The 6,000-nt window shown below is 42.0% G+C and overlaps 8 non-coding genes across 8 annotated transcripts; all 8 read left to right on the forward strand.

The window, feature by feature from the left end:
- The first annotated feature begins 550 nt into the window (after positions 1-550).
- On the forward strand, positions 551-644 carry trnai-uau (transfer RNA isoleucine (anticodon UAU)). The gene is made up of 2 exons: positions 551-588; positions 609-644. It is a non-coding gene; the product is annotated as a tRNA-Ile (tRNA).
- Positions 645-1,066: 422 nt separating this feature from the next.
- Positions 1,067-1,160, forward strand: trnai-uau (transfer RNA isoleucine (anticodon UAU)). Its single transcript has 2 exons — positions 1,067-1,104; positions 1,125-1,160. It is a non-coding gene; the product is annotated as a tRNA-Ile (tRNA).
- Positions 1,161-1,995: 835 nt separating this feature from the next.
- Positions 1,996-2,089, forward strand: trnai-uau (transfer RNA isoleucine (anticodon UAU)). Its single transcript has 2 exons — positions 1,996-2,033; positions 2,054-2,089. It is a non-coding gene; the product is annotated as a tRNA-Ile (tRNA).
- A 317-nt stretch (positions 2,090-2,406) lies between these two features.
- trnai-uau (transfer RNA isoleucine (anticodon UAU)) lies at positions 2,407-2,500 on the forward strand. Its single transcript has 2 exons — positions 2,407-2,444; positions 2,465-2,500. It is a non-coding gene; the product is annotated as a tRNA-Ile (tRNA).
- A 423-nt stretch (positions 2,501-2,923) lies between these two features.
- On the forward strand, positions 2,924-3,017 carry trnai-uau (transfer RNA isoleucine (anticodon UAU)). Its single transcript has 2 exons — positions 2,924-2,961; positions 2,982-3,017. It is a non-coding gene; the product is annotated as a tRNA-Ile (tRNA).
- An 834-nt stretch (positions 3,018-3,851) lies between these two features.
- Positions 3,852-3,946, forward strand: trnai-uau (transfer RNA isoleucine (anticodon UAU)). The gene is made up of 2 exons: positions 3,852-3,890; positions 3,911-3,946. It is a non-coding gene; the product is annotated as a tRNA-Ile (tRNA).
- Positions 3,947-4,781: 835 nt separating this feature from the next.
- Positions 4,782-4,875, forward strand: trnai-uau (transfer RNA isoleucine (anticodon UAU)). The gene is made up of 2 exons: positions 4,782-4,819; positions 4,840-4,875. It is a non-coding gene; the product is annotated as a tRNA-Ile (tRNA).
- A 421-nt stretch (positions 4,876-5,296) lies between these two features.
- Positions 5,297-5,390, forward strand: trnai-uau (transfer RNA isoleucine (anticodon UAU)). The gene is made up of 2 exons: positions 5,297-5,334; positions 5,355-5,390. It is a non-coding gene; the product is annotated as a tRNA-Ile (tRNA).
- The last annotated feature ends 610 nt before the right edge of the window (positions 5,391-6,000 follow it).

Below are 6,000 nucleotides of genomic sequence, written 5' to 3' on the forward strand. Positions count from 1 at the left end.
GTAGTCAGCTCAAGTAGTGCAATCGGTAAAAAACTACAATGGTACAATGTCTCAACTAGTCATCAGCTCCAGTGGTGCAAGTGGTGAGCGCGATGCTTATAAGACAGTACAAAAACTACGATGGCGTCAAAGATGTCAGCCCCAGTGGCGCAATCGATCAGCGAGGGTTACTTATAAGACAGTATTCAGCAGAGCAATGCCGAGGTTGTGAGTTCGAGCCTCACCTGGAGCAAGATTTTAGAAAGCGAGAGATATTTCAGTAACAATTGAGTTCATAGCCTAACATATACAATCAGTTGAAATTAAGATAATAAATATACGTTGAAAATCAGATATCTTTAATCAGTTAGAAGAAAGTTCACAGGGTGTTCTGAAAGATGAGTCTCATTGAAACCAGCTTAGTAAAGAATGCCCATCTTCAAGCAAGGTTCTGTCACCAGCTCCAGTGGCATCAGCGTGCGTTACTTATAAGACAGTAAACAAACTGGTCAATGTAGTCAGCTCAAGTAGTGCAATCGGTAAAAAACTACAATGGCGAATTAAGAAGTCAGCTCCAGTGGCACAATCGGTCAGCGCGCGGTACTTATAAGACAGTATTCAGCAGAGCAATGCCGAGGTTGTGAGTTCGAGCCTCACCTGGAACAAGGTTTTAGAAAGCGAGACATTTCAGTAGCAATGGAGGTCACAGCCTAACATATACAATCAGTTGAATCAAGATTCGTGTTTTTACCTAGAAGAAAGATCACGGTGTAGTTTTGAAAATCAGTCTGATTAAATACCATACTGTTCAGTAATATGCGGTTGAGTCAACAGCTCCAGTAGTGCGTTCGGTCAAAAGGTACAATGTCTCAACTAGTCATCAGCTCCAGTGGTGCAAGCGGTGAGCGCGATGCTTATAAGACAGTAATCAATCAAACAATCAATCACCATTTAAAGTCAAGGCTTAATATTAAAGACTGTTTGAAGAGCAGATGTCTGCAATCAGTTAGTCTTTGGTAATATGTATTCGAGTCAACAGCTCCAGTAGCGCAATCGGTCAAAAACTACAATGGCGTCAAAGATGTCAGCCCCAGTGGCGCAATCGGTCAGTGCGCGGTACTTATAAGACAGTATTCAGCAGAGCAATGCCGAGGTTGTGAGTTCGAGCCTCACCTGGAGCAAGGTTTTAGAAAGCAAGAGCTATTTCAGTAGCAATTGAGTTCATAGCCTAACATATACAATCAGTTGAAATGAAGATAATAAATATACGTTGAAAATCAGATATCTTTAATCAGTTAGAAGAAAGTTCACAGGGTGTTCTGAAAGATGAGTCTCATTGAAACCAGCTTAGTAAAGAATGCCCATCTTCAAGCAAGGTTCTGTCACCAGCTCCAGTGGCATCAGCGTGCGTTACTTATAAGACAGTAATCAGCTGGTCAATGTAGTCAGCTCAAGTAGTGCAATCGGTAAAAAACTACAATGGCGAACTAAGATGTCAGCTCCAGTGGCGCAATCGGTCAGCGCGCAGTACTTATAAGACAGTATTCAGCAGAGCAATGCCGAGGTTGTGAATTTGAGTCTCACCTGGAGCAAGATTTTAGAAAGCGAGACATTTCAGTAGCAATGGAGGTCACAGCCTAACATATACAATCAGTTGAAATCAAGATTTGTGTTTTTACCTAAAAGAAAGATCACGGTGTAGTTTTGAAAATCAGTCTGATTAAAGACCATACTGTTCAGTAATATGCGGTTGAGTCAACAGCTCCAGTAGTGCATTCGGTCAAAAGGTACAATGTCTCAACTAGTCATCAGCTCCAGTGGTGCAAGCGGTGAGCGCGATGCTTATAAGACAGTAATCAATCAAACAATCAATCACCATTTAAAGTCAAGGCTTAATATTAAAGACTGTTTGAAGAGCAGATGTCTGCAATCAGTTAGTCTTTGGTAATATGTATTCGAGTCAACAGCTCCAGTAGCACAATCGGTCAAAAACTACAATGGCGCACAAAGATGTCAGCCCCAGTGGCGCAATCGGTCAGCGCGCGGTACTTATAAGACAGTATTCAGCAGAGCAATGCCGAGGTTGTGAGTTCGAGCCTCACCTGGAGCAAGGTTTTAGAAAGCGAGAGATATTTCAGTAGTAATTGAGTTAATAGCCTAACATATACAATCAGTTGAAATTAAGATAATAAATATACGTTGAAAATCAGATATCTTTAATCAGTTAGAAGAAAGTTCACAGGGTGTTCTGAAAGATGAGTCTCATTGAAACCAGCTTAGTAAAGAATGCCCATCTTCAAGCAAGGTTCTGTCACCAGCTCCAGTGGCATCAGCGTGCGTTACTTATAAGACAGTAATCAGCTGGTCAATGTAGTCAGCTCAAGTAGTGCAATCGGTAAAAAACTACAATGGCGAATTAAGAAGTCAGCTCCAGTGGCGCAATCGGTCAGCGCGCGGTACTTATAAGACAGTATTCAGCAGAGCAATGCCGAGGTTGTGAGTTCGAGCCTCACCTGGAACAAGGTTTTAGAAAGCGAGACATTTCAGTAGCAGATGAGGTCACAGCCTAACATATACAATCAGTTGAATCAAGATTCGTGTTTTTACCTAGAAGAAAGATCACGGTGTAGTTTTGAAAATCAGTCTGATTAAAGACCATACTGTTCAGTAATATGCGGTTGAGTCAACAGCTCCAGTAGTGCGTTCGGTCAAAAGGTACAATGTCTCAACTAGTCATCAGCTCCAGTGGTGCAAGCGGTGAGCGTGATGCTTATAAGACAGTAATCAATCAAACAATCAATCACCAGCTAAGGTCATGGCTTAATATTAAAGACTGGTTGAAGAGCAGATGTCTGTAATCAGTTAGTCTTTGGTAATATGTATTCGAGTCAACAGCTCCAGTAGCGCAATCGGTCAAAAACTACAATGGCGCACAAAGTTTTAAGCCCCAGTGGCGCAATCGGTCAGCGCGCGGTACTTATAAGACAGTATTCAGCAGAGCAATGCCGAGGTTGTGAGTTCGAGCCTCACCTGGAGCAAGGTTTTAGAAAGCGAGACATTTCAGTAGCAATGGAGGTCACAGCCTAACATATACAATCAGTTGAAATCAAGATTCGTGTTTTTACCTAGAAGAAAGATCACGGTGTAGTTTTGAAAATCAGTCTGATTAAAGACCATACTGTTCAGTAATATGCAGTTGAGTCAACAGCTCCAGTAGTGCGTTCGGTCAAAAGGTACAATGTCTCAACTAGTCATCAGCTCCAGTGGTGCAAGCGGTGAGCGCGATGCTTATAAGACAGTAATCAATCAAACAATCAATCACCAGCTAAGGTCATGGCTTAATATTAAAGACTGGTTGAAGAGCAGATGTCTGTAATCAGTTAGTCTTTGGTAATATGTATTCGAGTCAACAGCTCCAGTAGCGCAATCGGTCAAAAACTACAATGGCATCAAAGATGTCAGCCCCAGTGGCGCAATCGGTCAGCGAGGGGTACTTATAAGACAGTATTCAGCAGAGCAATGCCGAGGTTGTGAGTTCGAGCCTCACCTGGAGCAAGGTTTTAGAAAGCGAGAGCTATTTCAGTAGCAATTGAGTTCATAGCCTAACATATACAATCAGTTGAAATTAAGATAATAAATATACGTTGAAAATCAGATATCTTTAATCAGTTAGAAGAAAGTTCACAGGGTGTTCTGAAAGATGACTCTCATTGAAACCAGCTTAGTAAAGAATGCCCATCTTCAAGCAAGGTTCTGTCACCAGCTCCAGTGGCATCAGCGTGCGTTACTTATAAGACAGTAATCAGCTGGTCAATGTAGTCAGCTCAAGTAGTGCAATCGGTAAAAAACTACAATGGTGAACTAAGATGCCAGCTCCAGTGGCGCAATCGGTCAGCGCGCGGGTACTTATAAGACAGTATTCAGCAGAGCAATGCCGAGGTTGTGAGTTCGAGCCTCACCTGGAGCAAGGTTTTAGAAAGCGAGAGATATTTCAGTAGCAATGGAGGTCACAGCCTAACATATACAATCAGTTGAAATCAAGATTTGTGTTTTTACCTAGAAGAAAGATCACGGTGTAGTTTTCAAAATCAGTCTGATTAAAGACCATACTGTTTCAGTAATATGCGGTTGAGTCATCAGCTCCAGTAGTGCGTTCGGTCAAAAGGTACAATGTCTCATCTAGTCATTCAGCTCCAGGGGTGCAAGCGTGAGCGCGATGCTTATAAGACAGTAATCAATCAAACAATCAATCACCAGCTAAGGTCATGGCTTAATATTAAAGACTGGTTGAAGAGCAGATGTCTGTAATCAGTTAGTCTTTGGTAATATGTATTCGAGTCAACAGCTCCAGTAGCGCAATCGGTCAAAAACTACAATGGCATCAAAGATGTCAGCCCCAGTGGCGCAATCGGTCAGCGAGGGGTACTTATAAGACATTATTCAGCAGAGCAATGCCGAGGTTGTGAGTTCGAGCCTCACCTGGAGCAAGGTTTTAGAAAGCGAGAGCTATTTCAGTAGCATTGAGTTCATAGCCTAACATATACAATCAGTTGAAATTAAGATAATAAATATACGTTGAAAATCAGATATCTTTAATCAGTTAGAAGAAAGTTCACAGGGTGTTCTGAAAGATGACTCTCATTGAAACCAGCTTAGTAAAGAATGCCCATCTTCAAGCAAGGTTCTGTCACCAGCTCCAGTGGCATCAGCGTGCGTTACTTATAAGACAGTAACAAACTGGTCAATGTAGTCAGCTCAAGTAGTGCAATCGGTAAAAAACTACAATGGCGAATAAGAAGTCAGCTCCAGTGGCACAATCGGTCAGCGCGCGGTACTTATAAGACAGTATTCAGCAGAGCAATGCCGAGGTTGTGAGTTCGAGCCTCACCTGGAACAAGGTTTTAGAAAGCGAGACATTTCAGTAGCAATGGTGGTCACAGCCTAACATATACAATCAGTTGAATCAAGATTCGTGTTTTACCTAGAAGAAAGATCACGGTGTAGTTTTGAAAATCAGTCTGATTAAATACCATACTGTTCAGTAATATGCGGTTGAGTCCAACAGCTCCAGTAGTGCGTTCGGTCAAAAGTACAATGTCTCAACTAGTCATTCAGCTCCAGTGGTGCAAGCGGTGAGCGCGATGCTTATAAGACAGTAATCAATCAAACAATCAATCACCATTTAAAGTCAAGGCTTATATTAAAGACTGTTTGAAGAGCAGATGTCTGCAATCAGTTAGTCTTTGGTAATATGTATTCGAGTCAACAGCTCCAGTAGCGCAATCGGTCAAAAACTACAATGGCGTCAAAGATGTCAGCCCCAGTGGCGCAATCGGTCAGTGCGCGGTACTTATAAGACAGTATTCAGCAGAGCAATGCCGAGGTTGTGAGTTCGAGCCTCACCTGGAGCAAGGTTTTAGAAGCAGAGCTATTTCAGTAGCAATTGAGTTCATAGCCTAACATATACAATCAGTTGAAATTAAGATAATAAATATACGTTGAAAATCAGATATCTTTAATCAGTTAGAAGAAAGTTCACAGGGTGTTCTGAAAGATGAGTCTCATTGAAACCAGCTTAGTAAAGAATGCCCATCTTCAAGCAAGGTTCTGTCACCAGCTCCAGTGGCATCAGCGTGCGTTACTTATAAGACAGTAATCAGCTGGTCAATGTAGTCAGCTCAAGTAGTGCAATCGGTAAAAAACTACAATGGCGAACTAAGATGTCAGCTCCAGTGGCGCAATCGGTCAGCGCGCAGTACTTATAAGACAGTATTCAGCAGAGCAATGCCGAGGTTGTGAATTTGAGTCTCACCTGGAGCAAGATTTTAGAAAGCGAGACATTTCAGTAGCAATGGAGGTCACAGCCTAACATATACAATCAGTTGAAATCAAGATTTGTGTTTTTACCTAAAAGAAAGATCACGGTGTAGTTTTGAAAATCAGTCTGATTAAAGACCATACTGTTCAGTAATATGCGGTTGAGTCAACAGCTCCAGTAGTGCATTCGGTCAAAAGGTACAA

This window comes from Carassius auratus, unplaced genomic scaffold (assembly GCF_003368295.1).
Source record: "Carassius auratus strain Wakin unplaced genomic scaffold, ASM336829v1 scaf_tig00216413, whole genome shotgun sequence".
Lineage (NCBI taxonomy): Eukaryota > Metazoa > Chordata > Actinopteri > Cypriniformes > Cyprinidae > Carassius > Carassius auratus.